Source organism: Zea mays, chromosome 8, assembly GCF_902167145.1.
Source record: "Zea mays cultivar B73 chromosome 8, Zm-B73-REFERENCE-NAM-5.0, whole genome shotgun sequence".
Classification (NCBI taxonomy): domain Eukaryota; kingdom Viridiplantae; phylum Streptophyta; class Magnoliopsida; order Poales; family Poaceae; genus Zea; species Zea mays.
The window spans coordinates 20,794,430-20,810,712 of record NC_050103.1 but is presented as its reverse complement, the minus strand read 5'-3'; the positions used below and the strand labels follow the sequence as shown (position 1 = coordinate 20,810,712).

At 46.2% G+C, this 16,283-nt stretch overlaps 1 pseudogene; it reads right to left on the bottom strand.

Moving 5' to 3' along the window:
• Nucleotides 1-4,828: 4,828 nt before the first annotated feature.
• On the bottom strand, nt 4,829-6,007 carry LOC103634900 (uncharacterized; annotated as a pseudogene).
• Nucleotides 6,008-16,283: the final 10,276 nt, after the last annotated feature.

Below are 16,283 nucleotides of genomic sequence, written 5' to 3'. Positions count from 1 at the left end.
TTCCTTCTTCCCTTGTCGTCGCCCCTGTCACTATCACTTGATAATGGACATTTAGCAATGAAATAACCGGACTTACCACATTTGTAGCAAACCTTCTTGGAGCGGGGTTTGTAATCCTTCCCCCTCCTTTGCTTGAGGATTTGGCGGAAGCTCTTGATGATGAGCGACATCTCCTCGTTGTCGAGCTTGGAGGCGTCGATGGGGAGTCTACTTGGTGTAGACTCTTCTTTCTTCTCCTCCGTCGCCTTGAATGCGACGGGTTGCATCTCGGGTGTGAAGGAGGCGCCTTGCTCGATGATTTTCTTGGAGCCTTTGATAATCAATTCAAAGCTCACAAATTTTCCTATCACTTCCTCGGGGGACATTAGCTTATATCTAGAATCACCACGAATTAATTGAACTTGAGTAGAGTTAAGAAAAACGAGTGATCTAAGAATAACCTTGACCATTTCATGGTCATCCCATTTGGTGCTCCCGAGGTTGCGCACTTGGTTCACCAAGGTCTTGAGCCGGTTGTACATGGCTTGTGGTTCCTCCACTTGGTGAAGCATGAATCGACCGAGCTCCCCCTCGATCGTTTCCCTCTTGGTGATCTTGGTCACCTCGTCTCCTTCGTGCGCGGTTTTTAGTACGTCCCAAATCTCTTTGGCACTCTTCAACCCTTGCACCTTATTATACTCCTCTCGACTTAGAGAGGCGAGGAGTATAGTGGTGGCTTGGGAGTTGAAATGTCGGATTTGGGCTACCTAGTCCGAGTCATAGCCTTCATCCCCCACGGATGGTTCCTGCGTACCAAACTCAACAATGTCCCAAATGCTAGCATGGAGTGAGTTTAGATGGTGCCTCATTTTATCACTCCACATACAATAATCTTCACCGTCAAAGACCGGTGGTTTGCCTAGTAGGATGGAAAGTAAAGGGGTGCGTTTGGAAATACGAGGATAGCATAAGGGGATCTTACTAAACTTCTTATGCTCATGGTGCTTAGAAGTGACGGACGACGTGTCGGATCCGGAGGTAGAAGGCGACGAAGAGTCGGTCTCGTAGTAGACCACTTTCTTCATTTTCTTCTTCTTGTCGCCACTCCGGTGTGACTTGACACGGGGAGGTGATTCCTCCCTTTTGTTGTCGGACTCCCTCGATGGGGCCTTCCCGTGGCTTGTGGCGGGCTTCTCGCCGGTCACCATCTCCTTTTTGGCGTGAGCTCCCGACATAACTTCGAGCGGTTAGGCTCTAATGAAGTACCGGGCTCTGATACCAATTGAAAGTCGCCTAGAGGGGGGGTGAATAGGCAAATCTGAAATTTACAAACTTTAAGCACAATCTACAAGCCGGGTTAGCGTTAGAAATAATAGCGAGTCTGAAAGAGAGGGCAAAAACAAATCACAAGCAAATAAGAGCGGATGACACGGTGATTTGTTTTACCGAGGTTCGGTTCTTGCAAACCTACTCCCCATTGAGGTGGTCACAAAGACCGGGTCTCTTTCAACCCTTTCCCTCTCTCAAACGGTCACCTAGACCGAGTGAGCTTCCTTCCTTGATTTCCCGGGTCACTTAGACCCCACAAGAACCACCACACAATTGGTGTCTCTTGCTTTGCTTACAAGGCTTTGAGAGTAAGAATGAGAGAAAGAAGAAAGCCAACCAAGCAACAAGAACAACAAAAGAACACAAGCCGATCTTCTCACAAGTCCTAAAAACTAGAGTTGAATTGTGGACTTTGATTTGATCGGAGGCTTTGATTTATGTCTTGGAGTGTTGTGTATTGCTCTTGTATTGAATGAGGAGTAGTGAATGCTTGGGTGTCTTGAAGAGTGGTGGTTGGGGGTATTTATAGCCCCAACCACCAAAATGGTCGTTGGGGAATTCTGTTGTCGACGGGCGCACCGGACAGTCTGGTGCGCCACCAAACACTGTCCGGTGCGCCAGCCACGTCACCCAACCGTTAGGGTTCGACCGTTGGAGCTTCTGGCATGTGGGCCACCGGACAGTCTGGTGGTGCACCGGACAGGTCTTGTTCACTGTCCGGTGCGACATCTGCGCCTGCTCTGACTTCTGCGCGCGCAGTCCGCGCACTGTAGCTTTGTCAGCCAACCGTTGAACTCGACCGTTGCGCTGGTGACCGTTGCTCCGCTTGGCACACCGGATAGTCCGATGCTACACCGGATAGTCCGGTGAATTATAGCGGAGTGGCTTCCCAAATTCCCGAAGGTCGCAAGTTTGGAGTTGATCTCCCTGGTGCACCGGAAACTGTCCGATGGTGCACCGGACACTGTCCGGTGGCACACCGGACAGTCTGGTGCGCCAGACCAGGGCAGCCTTTGGTTGTCTTTTGCTCTTTTTATTTGAACCCTTTCTTGGACTTTTTATTGGTTTGTGTTGAACCTTTGGCACCTGTAGAACTTATAATCTAGAGCAAACTAGTTAGTCCAATTATTTGTGTTGGGCAATTCAACCACCAAAATCATTTAGGAAAAGGTGTAAGCCTATTTCCCTTTCAAGTTGTCATGGGATTTTGACATGTCCGATATGCGTTGAAGACACTTTATGCTTTCGACTAAAGTTTGGTGGAAAGATATGTTACTTCGATTGTCATAGATGTTTTTTGCCAGAGGATCACCCGTTCAGGTTCGATAGGAACTCTTTTAAAAAGGACACGATTGTGACGAGGGGACCACCCAAGCGTCTTAGTGGTGCAGAGATTCTCGCGAGACTTAATGATTTGAAACTAAACGAACATGGAAATCATTTTGAAGGTTATGGAACCGAGCATAATTGGACTCACAAATGTGGTCTATGGGAACTCCCTTATATGAAAGCCTTGATTCTAATGCATAACATTGATGTGATGCACCAGGAACGAAATATGGGTGAAAGCATTATCAGCACTTGCATGAATATCACTGACAAAACAAAAGACAACCCTAAGGCTAGAAAAGACTTGGCCTTAATCTGTAGAAGACCAACTATGGAGATAGGAGAGAACCAGAAGAAGCCACGTGCTCCTTTCAGTATTAAACCTAAAAGGAATAAACAATTGATGAAATGGTTGAAAAACTTAAAGTTCCCAGATGGTTACGCCGCGGGCTTTAGAAGGTCTACGAATTTGAAGGCGAGCAAGTTTTCCGGGTTGAAGAGTCATGACTACCACATAATAACGGAAAGACTCCTTCCTGTTATGTTTCGTGGTTTTGTAAAAAATGATGACGGGAAAGCATTAGCGGAGCTAAGCTACTTTTATAGACATCTTTGTGCTAAAGAAATAAAGAAAGAGATGATGGAGAAGCTTGAGCAACAAATACCGATTTTGGTATGCAAACTTGAAAAAATATTTCCACCAGGTTTCTTCAATCCGATGCGACATCTACTTGTTCACCTACCATACGAAGCTAAGGTAGGAGGTCCTGTGCAATATAGATGGATGTATCACATCGAAAGGACACTAAAGAAGCTATGTGCAATGGTTGGTAATAAGAGACGAGTTGAAGGGTGCATCGCTGAAGAATTCAAATACAAAGAGATAGCATCGTTCACGGACCTGTACTTTGCAGAGGAACACAATGTCAATGCCCCTGCGTTGCGGTATCATGTCAACGAGCCCCCTATCAATGATATTGAAATTTTTCAATGGAGGGGCAAAACTGTAGGACCCAGCACAACATACGGTTTCACCAATGACGAATGGAAGACTGCTTTACTCTACATGTATAACAACATGGAAGAGATGAGTCAGTTTCTCCTGTAAGTGTAAACTTAATTTTAGTCATTGCTGCTACAATTTTGTTGTTATACTAAAAGGTTTGTTTCCTTGTACTAACAGTGAATTTGATTCTCAAAATTGCATCTCTGGCTGTGAACGTGACCAGATTTGTCGAGAGGGAAAAGATGGAGGACCTAATTTCTTGTGTTGGTTTCAAGATTATGTAGGTAAAAATGACAATATACACCTTGACCTTCGACAATTATTCCTAGGAGCAGTAACTGCCAGACGTTATGGTCGGTATGCTGTCAATGGTTTTAGATTCCGTTCTATAAGGTTCGAAGATGATCATCCTCTAGCAGCCATGACAAATTCCGGAGTTGTAACTAGAGCTGTCGATGATGAAGGGAAGGTGACTAATTATTATGGAGTCATTAATGATATACTCAAGTACAAGTTTTTTGGAGATAAACAACTCAAAGTGGTGTTCTTTGATTGTGATTGGTTTTATCCAAATACAACGCGAGAAAACCAATATGGCATGGTGGAAGTCAAACACAACGATAGATTAAAAGGCCACGACACTATAATTCTTGCCCACCAATGCGAGCAGGTGTATTATATGACATATCCATCTAAGAAAAAGGGTTTGGTTTATTGGAGGGTAGTGTACAAAGTTAATTCTCGTGAACGACTATATGCTCCTGGTGATGCTGGTTATGTTGGAATTCAAATCGAGCAGGAAGTGGGGGCTGCTGATTTTGATTACGATTACGATTGACGAGTATGGATCATGATTTTATTGAATATTTTATATATATTTTTTAATTTATTTCATTACTAGGTCAGTGCCCGTGCGTTGCAACGGAGCCACTACATTACATCCTTCAAGTATAAGGGATTTGCCACTTGCAACGAGCTCCAATGTCTAGTAACAATTTAGAAGAGGTAAAAATTAGAAAGCGGAGTCCTTCAAAAGGGCGAGGCGAGGCGGAGCGCCGAGCGGCCTCGTGAACGCCCGCTCCTCCTTGAGACAACAACAAAGAAGGTTGATTTATGAGCAAACAAGTACACATAAATAACAAACTCTTTTTAAGTGTGCTATATAGATCTGGAAGTTTGATATGTAATAATAATGACGATGACGATGATATCTTGATATAGAAAAATCCTCATTAAAGGTTCCATAAGAGCATGACTAAACCAAATATAGCAACAATATCAGGTTTTTATGTATTTCATGGAATCGGCTATCCTGTGATAAACATACTACAACAAACAGTTATAGCTAAATGCCTCTTTCCGTACAAAAATGAGTTGTTCTAAAACGAATAAAAACAAAAACCAAACATGTTGGTTTCTATCTCCAAGAATAGAAGTAGCTGGAAACCCATTCATACACAACCAGGTTTCCAATGAATCAGCGCCACCTCTTGGTTTCCACAAACACAAGCATCAAATTAGCTGCAACTGAAAAGAAAATAGAAAATTAGTACATATATATAAAATGTTGGAACATTGATTCATTGATTGAATCGCAGAATAAAAACTGATGGTCGATCAGGTGGCTTCAGAGATCAGAACAAGCAATAGCAAAAGATTATGCTACGTCCACACTAATTGTTTCATTTTATGAAAATAAACAAAAAGCTCAATTGTTTCAACCTGTGGGGAGTGAAAATAAAATCTTGTGTTAGTCACACATTACTGGCAAGATGTTAAGGCATGAGCAAGCATTGTTAAAGCTAACTGGATCTCTAAAATCAGCAAGCGCACAACAACACAGAGACTACAAGATCGCCTATTCACCGGCCCTTGGAAATGCAAGGCTAGAAATTCCCAACCTATGTGACGTATCGATGTTCACCGTCAGTGTCACTGCATGAATATGGTCTAAGTTGGTTAAGAGTCACAAGACAATGGTTGCATTTTTTACCTGAGACGATGCATCGCTAACACCGTTGAGGAAATGATACTGCGGATTTATCGCGAGGCAAAACGCCATGTCAAGTGGGTGCATAACTCTGGTTGTCCATGCAGCCAAGAGGGCTTCCATGGTGAGGCTGGCTGAGGTACGACAATGGAGCGCCTGAGGTCTCCAGCGAGAAATGTGGCGGACCACAAGACTGATGTACCTGATCACAAACAGGAACAAAATGTGAGCTAGGGCCCCTCGATCCATACCTGAAACCAAATGTAGTAACATGAAGCGAGCGATCATGTATGTGTTTCCTCACATCTTTAGGGAGGACGTTAGGCAGGCTATTTAAGTCCACCTGGATTCACGGTGGCCAGTTTCATGGACATAATTTAGAACACAAAGATGTCAAGATCAATTTGAAACAGAACACTACACAGCATCTGGCTGCTACTGCTTGCTGTGCCCACTAATACAAGTGCCAAAAAACACAACATAATGATGAGATTTAACTTAAATATCAGATAGTGCAGTCTCTTATTTAATAAAAAAATAGAAAGCACAATCTGTTTCAAGTATCATAACCACCTAGTGACAATCAGATTGATGAAATGGACATTAATAGTAGTGCGCCCAATAGTTCCTTAATCTATTTTTCAAGTGTGTAAATTTATGTGTGTAACAGAAATTAAAGCAAGGTTCCCCATTGGAGTTTGTATATATATATATATATATATATATATATATATATATATATATATATATATATATATCAAAAAGTATTGCACATTATAACTTGTTTACTCGTTAATAAGCCATAAGACAAAGAACTTGTGGACTAAGCTTGCTGTGGAGATCGATAGTCCACAAGCTATGTATCTAGACCGGTTAGTCGATCCACCCAATAGCACTTGTGTGCAAGTAATCCACTCAAAGTCAGATATATGTTGCAACAGGTGGCTACCAGATAGGAGCAACAGAAACTGAAGCAAAAAACACTAATGGCATGACATGCTCAACCAATGCACTATGAGTTTAAGGGAAATGTCCTAGAGATAGGTGGCCTAAAAAATTTATACATAGGTCACCAGTCTTCCCCAAATGGGAGATCCATCAAAGTAGCAGATCATGGGAACAATTCAAATGAATCAATGATGGAAAAAATTAGAGGGGTCAACTGGTCGAGATGCAGATCTAATTGGTTCAATGACCAAAAAATGGAAACCCAACAGGCAACAAGAGCTGCAGAAGATACCCCTAATTTATCTTCCAAAGTGCTAGAAGGGAAAGGTAATAATAACCGACATGATAATTATGTTTTGCCATCACTTGAGTCGAGTTTGAAGAGGTCGAGATCATGTGGAGATGGTGCCAACAATAACACAATCAAAGGCGAACAATGGAATTGTGTATTAAGACGATCAAATCTGTCGGCTCTTATAAGGTGCAAAACATGGTATCAGTGTCATTAGCGAGTTATGAAAGCAACAGTATGATACGTACTAATAATTACCACTTATATTGCAAGGTACCATACATCTGTGATTTCCAATCAAGGTGGGATGGGATTGGTAGGTAGCTGTTCGCCGCATGATAACAACTCGGAGGCTATGAAAAAAGATTCTATTTATAGCATGAAGTCAAATTCATATGCCGCACCAAATAAAACAAGGCTATGAAATCGTATTTTAATAATTAGCGAGTTGTTTCTAAAGATATCTAACATACATATTTACTTGACACATCTGTTGGAGGTTCTTGGTACAGCCAAGAGCAAATTTACGTGCAGTGGAAAGAACTGAAATGTATGATACACAAAATCCTTAAATTTGAGCATTCTATGTCAGTTGTAACTCAAGTTTGGGACAACCTCAATATTGTTGTAAAATAAAAAAGATGCAAAAGTTGAGGCAAAATCTACATTATTTTGTTATTTGCAAGAAGGCCTCGTGAACATTTTTTCCTAATTAAAGTTGATAATTAACCTTAACAAATAGGTTTGATGCTGCCAACTTTTTCAAACAGATTATTTGTACCAAGCGTTGTCTTGCCAACTTTTTCAAACAGATTATTTTTACCAAGCGTTGTCTAATCATGATAGGTTTGATATAAACCATGTTTAGACTTCATAATGGATCAAAACAAAGAAAAATAAGCGACAAAATTTTTATTGCGCAATCTAATGTGAATGTTCTCGATACAGAACATGAATATAATGGTAAATAACACGATATTACCATGACTAATCAAATTGATTTGGCCCATCTAGGTTTGAATTGTTTGGTCAAGATGGACTGTTTTCATATTCTGGATTGGTATGCATATTCACAAAAGAATCTATTTCTAATAAAAAAGCTTTTTGAAACCCAACTATTTACCTCATCCTAGTCTCCGAGCTGCGTATATATATTCATGTTGATGTTTGGATTCCTTAATTTGAGCAATTGTAAATTTTCTCCCTACACAACAAGAATTAGGTAAGCATATCAATGAAGTGAACTAATAATTCACAAAAGAAATTTATTTCTAATAAAAAAGATTTCCAAAACCCAACTATTTACCTTCCAGGTTCAAGTCTGGATTCTCAAAATTTTTGAGAGAGCAAGTCCAACTCCAACCTTCTCAGCTTTAGACATCTAAATCCTCAAAAACCATATATTATCCATAACAATAATGGTGTTTCTAAACATGTGATCCACAGTTGGCAGATTTGCATAAACCCTAGATTAATCCTAACGGTACAAGCATTTCTAAGCATGGAATCCACCATTGGTAGATCATTTGCTGATCCTAACAAGCAAATTATCAGAAAGTTTGTTAGGATCGGAGCAATACAAAAATCAGCTAAAACACTACTTCTAAACATCCCGTCAGCTCCACGGTAAAAATGGAAGAAAGGACTTTGACATTCAGTCGTTTGCACATAGGTTTTTGTTTTCATCAAAAATCACTTTTTAGAAACAATATATCTAGCATGTTGTCGGGATCAGATATCAGATGGTGTTGTAAGTTGGATATTAAGACAAGCTGAAAATCCCAACGGCAAACCAAGTGCTATCAAAGGCGATTGTGTATTTACACAGACAATAAGCAACAAAACATAAACTATCTGAACATACCCATGAAGTTGTCTCCTTATGCGCTTCTCGATCTGCTTATCATGTTTGGTTACAGGAGCCCGAGTGAACAACTCCGCTTCCTGCTTCTCTTGCTCTTCTCTCTGTCGCATGTACCTCCCAAATTCCCTGCTTTCATCGCCCACTGTTTCCTTCCACTGTAAGTTCCAGAAAGATCATTTAGCATGAAAATAAACAACACGTAACTTGCTTACTCTGTATCGAAGACAACCTACTAATAAATTTATGTAACACCCTGAATTTGGGGGTATAAAATTTCTTTGCTCATATTCACAAATTCAGGTGTTACTTCCTTTTCTCATCCTTCCTAATTCTTTCCTCTCTCATTTCTATAGGAGCTAAGTACTTATTTTACTTGTAATTATAGTCTATTATGTTAAACCCTAGTGGAGTATGAATTGTTGCATCATGTTGAACCCTAGATTTCACTTTTGTTTGGTGCATAATTCTCAAAAGGTCTAATTTGAATTTGGGGCTCATTTGAGTTTGAATCAAATAGAATAAATAAAAGAAAAGGGAGAAACAATTCAGAATAAAAGAAAAAGGTAAAGCAGCCCAACCCAGCCGCCCCCTCGGCCTTTCGGCCCAGCCGGCCCATCTCTCGCGCGCGCGCCTCCCTCCCCTCCTCTCTCTGCTCGCCCGGTCCCACCTGTCGGCGCCCGCTTTCCTCGTGCGCGCTCGCTCCCTCGCTCTCTCTCTGCTCGCGGGCCCGGCTTGTCAGCCCCGTCGTCCTCGCGTAACCGCCGCCCGAGCTGCTCGCGCCCGCCTTCCCCGCGCCCACGTCGCGCGTGGAACTCGCCCCACCTCGCCCCTGGCCACTTGAGCCCCGAACCCCACTCGCCCTCACCCCTCTCCCCCCATTTGCGCCCAGTAGACTCTCTCTCCCCCTCGCTGCGCGCACGCAGAGCGCCGCCGCCACTAACCATCGCCGCCCGAGCCGTTTCCTCGTCGCCGGTGGAGCTCCGCCGCGCCCTTAGCCCCGGTGAGCTCCGCTCTGGCGTCCGCAACCCGGAACGCGCCCCAATTCCCTCTCCCCCTCCCTATTTCTCTCTGCCCGCGCTCACCCGTCGTTCGCCGTGCAGCCGCCACCGTCGACCCGAGTCTCCGTCGCGTCCCCGTCGCCGCCGAGGAGTCCCCGGAGCCCGCCTTGAGGTAACGGACCTCTCCCGCCCCTATCGCCCCTTGTTTTGCCCTCTGTTGCGCTTGATTGCTCGCCGGAGTAGGATAACCCCGCCGCCGAGCCGCCCCGCCGTGAACCGCCCCCCCTCCGGTGCCTCTGCCCCGACCCAAACCCTACCGGAGAACTCCCCGCGCCCTCCCCGACCTCCCCGACCACTCGGATGGCCCCAGAGCCCCGCCAGTCGCCCGTGCCCCTCGTCTCCGGCGAGCCCTCCGCCGCGGGGACGAGCGCCGCCGCCCCAGCTAGCCGTAGGGGAAGCCCAGGCTGGCCACCCGATCCCCACCGTTCATCCCAGATCGGGCGGCCCTGATTCAACTCACCCGGACCCAATCCTGGCCGTCCGCCGGAGATCCAGCGGCCCAGGCCCACTTCCCCCTCACCCCGTCTCCCTGCCGTTTGGGGCCCGCCTGTCAGCCCGCCCGCGCGCGCTCTGCCCGCCGGCCCCGCCTGTCAGCCCGCCCGCGCGCGCTCTGCCCGCCGGCCCCGCCTGTCAGCCTGCCTGCGCCCTCGCCCTGCCCGCCGGCCCCGCCCGTCAGTCGCCCAGGCCGCCGCGCGCTCGCGCGCCCGCCCGCAGGATCTAATCCTGGCCGTTCGCTTTAGATCTGACGGCCGTAGTAGCTCGATACCCCTTCGCCCGCGCGTTTTCTTAAAGAGCCCCCCTGTTTTCTGGAAATTGCGCCCGCCGTCCCTGGTTTCTCGCAGTTAAGTCCCTGGCCCTTTTATTTAATTAAAAATAAGTCCTTAGGGCATAATTTTAACCCCTAAACTTGTAAAATTCATAACTTTGTCATATGAACTCCAAATTAGGTGCTTCAAATTGCAAAATGTTCATAATATTATTATCTATCTGTTTATGCAATGTTTCCCTGCTGTTTCCATGTATTAATTAATAGCTAATCACTAGGATAGGATTAAGACTATTGAAACCTTATTTAAGATAATTGGAAATGAGTAGTCTTTAATAATAGTTGGATTACTTAAGTTTGTGGATTTAAACACTTAAGTTTAGGAACTTAAAACCAGATAATTATTTAATCCCACCACTAACTTAGACCTGATTAGTAGATAGTGAATCACTTTGTGTAGCCCTCTACCCCAGACATAGGGAACACTAGAGTGCCTATCCCTTTTCTGTTATGAACTTGTGACCCCTCTCTGCTGCATATGTTTAGTATATTGTTTTGTTTATTAATTTCCCAAGTGCATAGTGTGAATGATTGCTTTGCGTAGACAACGAGCAGTCTGTGTTTCTCGAGGCAGTTGCAGAGGAAGTCCCTGATCAGCAGTTTGGTGAAGGCAAGTGTCCTCTGTCCCATTATGTCCTATTCATTTATAACTTACTACCCCGCATTACTTACTTGAAACCTAAGGATTGACTAGCTTTGCACTTTACTTTATCCTTGATGACCTTATGGGCTATTATGGTTAGCACTTTGCTACGGCTTTAACATAATCAATGAACATGATGTGGCTATTTATGATACTGTTATCCTGTTGATGTTGATGATCTTGTGATACTCTAGGGGGCTCAGGCTGTTTCCTGAGTACCTCTCCGTAAGGACTGGTTCGTTGAGAGACCACCCGGGATAACAGTGCAACCATGAGGGTGAAATGGGATGCCCTTAGCTGATTAATTAGATGAACTAGAGGTGTAGTTGCTTAGCCGTCGTGCCGTCGATGGGGTCCAGGCACAGTGCTTGCTCTGCCGAGGCGGAGTGCCGAGGTTCTTTCGTTTTGCTCTTTGTTAGTCACTCTCCTGCGGGGAGGGGTACTGTGTTTATCAAACTGGAGAAACCTAACGGGCAGCTACGATCTCTAGAGAATCTTTGTAAAGGCTACGTAGTGATACCCTGCCGGACCACCTAGGTAGTGGTCAATGGGGAGTAGCTCTCCCCGGGTAGAAAGGGAATCATGGCTCATGGGTAAAGTGTGCAACCTCTGCAGAGGGTAGTGAAACTGGTATATCAGCCGTGCTCACGGTTAAGAGCAGCCTTGGGATCCTCTTTGATTAGAGATACAGATGGTTCGAAATACAATGGTTATGATATGGTTTTGATTCGACTATGATGATGATGTTCCTCGATGAGGAAATGGCTTACGGATTGGTTAATGCTAAAATCTGGCTTCTACTAATGATAAATACTTGACCAACTAAAAGCAACTGCTGGAGCCTAACCCCACATAAAGCTAGTCCACTTCAGCCAAACGGGACATTTGCTGAGTACATTGATGTGTACTCATCCTTGCTTTACCACAAAACACCAGGTTGCCCACATTGTAACCACTGCTCAGGAGAAGGCGAAGCCGTGGAAGGAGACTTCCAGGAGTTCCAAGACTACGATGAATTCTAGGTGTGGGTTGGCGGCAACCCCCAGTCAGCTGCCTGTGAAGGCCTTATCTTTACTGCGTTTCGCTTAGCACTTTGATTTACTTGTTACGACAATGACTATGTGGATGTCTATGACTCTATGATGTAATAAGTACTCTTTTATGTTATTATTCGAGCATTGTGTGATGATGTTCATTTATGTAATCGCTGTGTACGTGAGTTCTGATCCTGGCACGTACATAGTTCGCATTCGGTTTGCCTTCCAAAACCGGGTGTGACATAAGTGGTATCAAAGCCCATGCTGACTGTAGGACCGCTGACCTAGAGTAGCACTGGTCGTACTAAGGACTATTGACCCTCCCCCTCACCTTGACATCTGATGTTACTTCAAAAAAATCGGTCACCTCGACCAACCCTATATTTTACTATCTATACAATACCTTGTTAAAATTTTTATCTTATTCTGTCTTTGGTTTATTCACTTGTCATATTAGTTCTGCTCTTACTCTTATGCTTACGGTGTCTTTTGTAGATGGCTCGTCTTAGACACACTGCACGTAAGTCGGTGATTCCTTTCCTGCCGTCTCGACTTGCGGAGCGTCCTCTGCACCGCACCGTGTCCGGACAGTCGAGTCACCTGGAGAGGCTGCACCACCGCCTGCGTGAGGAGCAGGAACGCCGGCGCCAGCACGGAGAGCAGCAGGGCTCTTCCTCCTCACCCCAGCAAGAGGTGGAGACCGTGAGGCCCCGTTCCTCTGTTGCCCAGCTGGAGGCGCCCCTTGTTCCACCGCGGGACGTCCCGGCTGTTGGAGGAGCTGTTGGAGGAGCTACTGGAGGAGACCCCGACGACGACGACTCAGCCCACAGCACGGAGTCCTCTGAGCCGCAGGAGGCGGAAGGATGGGTCGCCCGACCCATCACCCGTGACGCCGCTCGCGGTTGTCACTTCCACGGCGCGCTCGACACCTTGCTGCGCCAGGCTTTCGACCGGCACACCTGGTCGATCGAGTATCGTTGTGTAGTCTACCAGCACAGTCGTGGGAGGTACCCGGACCGCTGGGAGGCTACCTGCCTAGTTCGCCGTCCGGAGGATGACCTCCGGGGTGCGGAGGCCGTTTCGGAGCACTATTCCATCTCCAAGAGGGACACTGCAGAGGCGGCTATGCAGGATGCAGCACGACGTGCACTCTCTCAGTACTGTTCTTTGTTCGGTGGCGTGGCCGACGGTCTTAACCTTCGGTACTACCCCCGCCGCCCTACTGGCAGCACAGAGAGTGTGGTTGTTTCACCTGTTGGTGAGGCTAACCCTAGGTTGAGCAGCACAGTCAACCTAGTCGCGGTGCTTAACACGGAGCTGGATCACTCTCTGGACGAGCTAAGCAGGGCTCGAATGGAGATTGCGGAGTTGCGTGCTGAGTTGGCAGAGAGCCATCACCAGGAGGGTGGTTCTCCCGCTCCTGTTGGGACTCAGCACCCATACCGCTCGCCACCACGTGGTCACCACACTTATGGTTCCCCTGTCTGTAAGACCAGGATAGATTTGGATCCTTAGGTCGTTAGCGTCGGAGTTTGTAATAATTCTAAGTCAGATGTCTCAGTCTTAGGTAGTCAGTTTAGTTTGCTTATCAGTTGCTTCCATTTAGTTTAGTTAGCTTGTCAGTCGCTTGCATGCTTGTTATGATGAACTTGTGTTGGATTTGGATCTTTGTAATGACTGTAGCCAACATGTGGGTTTCCCCTGCAGTTTGGCTTAGCTAGTAATATTAATGAAGTCAGTTGTTTAGTTGGGAAGCCATTTACTCTTACTTTCCTTTCTTATCTGAGAAGCTGTGTTGAATCATGAATGAGGATCAGTGAGGCTCTTTTGTTCGCTCAGTGTCATGAAGAATTCTGTATTCTCTTTTCTTATGCTGAAGGGTTGTAAGATCAATGCTGATGTATGAATGTCTTCCACAGATGTCTGACAACAGACGCCGATGCAACAGGCGTGCTCAGCAGGAGCAGCATGACCAGCAGGAGGAAAATCAGAGGCAGCCTCCCCCGCCACCCCCGATGTCAGTGGAGCAGATGTTCTTGATGCAAACCCAGGCAGTGCAGGCCATTGGGCAGACTCTGGCAGCCATGCAGCAGGCTCAACAGCAACCCCAACCCCAATTGCAAGTGCAAATGCCCCAGATGCCACGAGATAAGCGTGGTGAGTTCATGAGAGGGCACCCTCCTACCTTCGCCCATTCTGCTGACCCCATGGATGCAGAAGACTGGTTGCGCGCAGTGGAAAGGGAGCTACGCACTGCCCAATGTGACGACAGGGAGAAGGTTCTGTATGGTCCCCGTCAGCTAAGGGGAGCAGCCCAGTCCTGGTGGGAGTCCTACCTCGCCACACATGCTGACCCTGAAGCTATCACTTGGGAGGAATTCAGCGAGAGTTTCCGTCGGTACCATGTGCCAGAGGGACTAATGATCGTGAAGAAGGAGGAGTTTCTGGCTCTGAAGCAGGGACCCATGTCTGTTAGTGAGTACAGAGACAAGTTTCTGCAGCTGTCTCGTTATGCACCCGAGGATGTCAACACTGATGCCAAGAGGCAGTACAGGTTCATGAGAGGTTTGGTGGATCCCCTACATTACCAGTTGATGAATCACACCTTCCCCACCTTCCAGCACCTGATCGATAGGGCAGTCATGACTGAGAAGAAGCGTAAGGATATGGAAGATCGGAAGCGCAAGATGAGTGGACCCCAGTCCGGAGGCATCAGCCGTCCACGTTTCTCAGGCAGTTCATCTCAGCAAGGCAGACCTGGTCACCCACAGGGATATCAGAATCAGAATCAGCGTCCGCATCAGCAGCAGTTTCAGAGGCAGTACCCGCAGCAGCAGCAGCAGTATCGTCAGCACAGCCAGCAGGGAGGTAATAAGTATCAGAAGCAGAACAACCAGGCACCTCGCCTTCCTGCCCCAGCAGCGAATCAGAGCAACCAAGCAGCCCCAGCACAAGGAGGAGGCAGAGGATGTTTCCACTGTGGAGATCAAGGCCACTGGGCGATGCAGTGCCCAAAGAAGATGGCTCAGCAGCAGACCAACCCCAATGCTCCCGCAAGGCAAGGTGTACTGCAGCCGGCAGCAGGCAATCGTAACCAAGCGTACAACCGTGGAAAGGTGAACCACTTGGAGGCCGAAGCGATCCAGGATGCACCAGATGTGGCAGTAGGTATGTTTTCAGTCGAATCTCATCCCGCAAAAGTGCTATTTGATACTGGTGCAACTCATTCTTTTGTCACTGCAACATGGGTAGAATTGCATAACATCTCAGTAGAGGCAATGATGCCACCCATGAGGATTAATTCGATTGGTGGCAAGGTGCAAACAGATAAAATATGTTCAAACATAATGGTGGAAATAAGGGGGATAGGATTCCCCAGTGACTTAATAGTAATAGGCACCCCAGGGATAGATGTCATTCTAGGGATGAACTGGTTGATGAAGTATGAAGCAAATGTTAGTTGTGACAAAAGGACCATAACATTGAAGTCCCCGTCAGGAGAAGAGGTAGTGGCCGAGCTAAGGATGCCTAAGTCAGAAGAAGGAGTCTGTCATCAGATTTCAGTTGATAGTAAGGAGCCCAACCCGCTCGAGGCTATCAAGGTTGTGTCGGACTTTCCGGATGTGTTTCCCGAGGAGCTAACGGGCATGCCACCCGAAAGAAAGGTTGAATTTGCCATAGAGCTTATCCCTGGTACCGCCCCCATTTCAAAGAGAGCCTATCGAGTGTCTGGACCAGAATTGGTGGAACTCAAGAAGCAGATAGATGAGATGTTAGAGAAGGGTTACATCAGACCAAGTACCTCGCCTTGGGCCGCTCCAGTATTGTTTGTAGAGAAGAAAGATGGTACCAAAAGGATGTGCATAGACTACAGAGCCTTGAATGAAGTCACTGTCAAGAACAAGTACCCCCTGCCAAGGATAGAAGATTTGTTTGACCAGCTCAGAGGTGCCAGCGTATTCTCGAAGATAGATCTGAGATC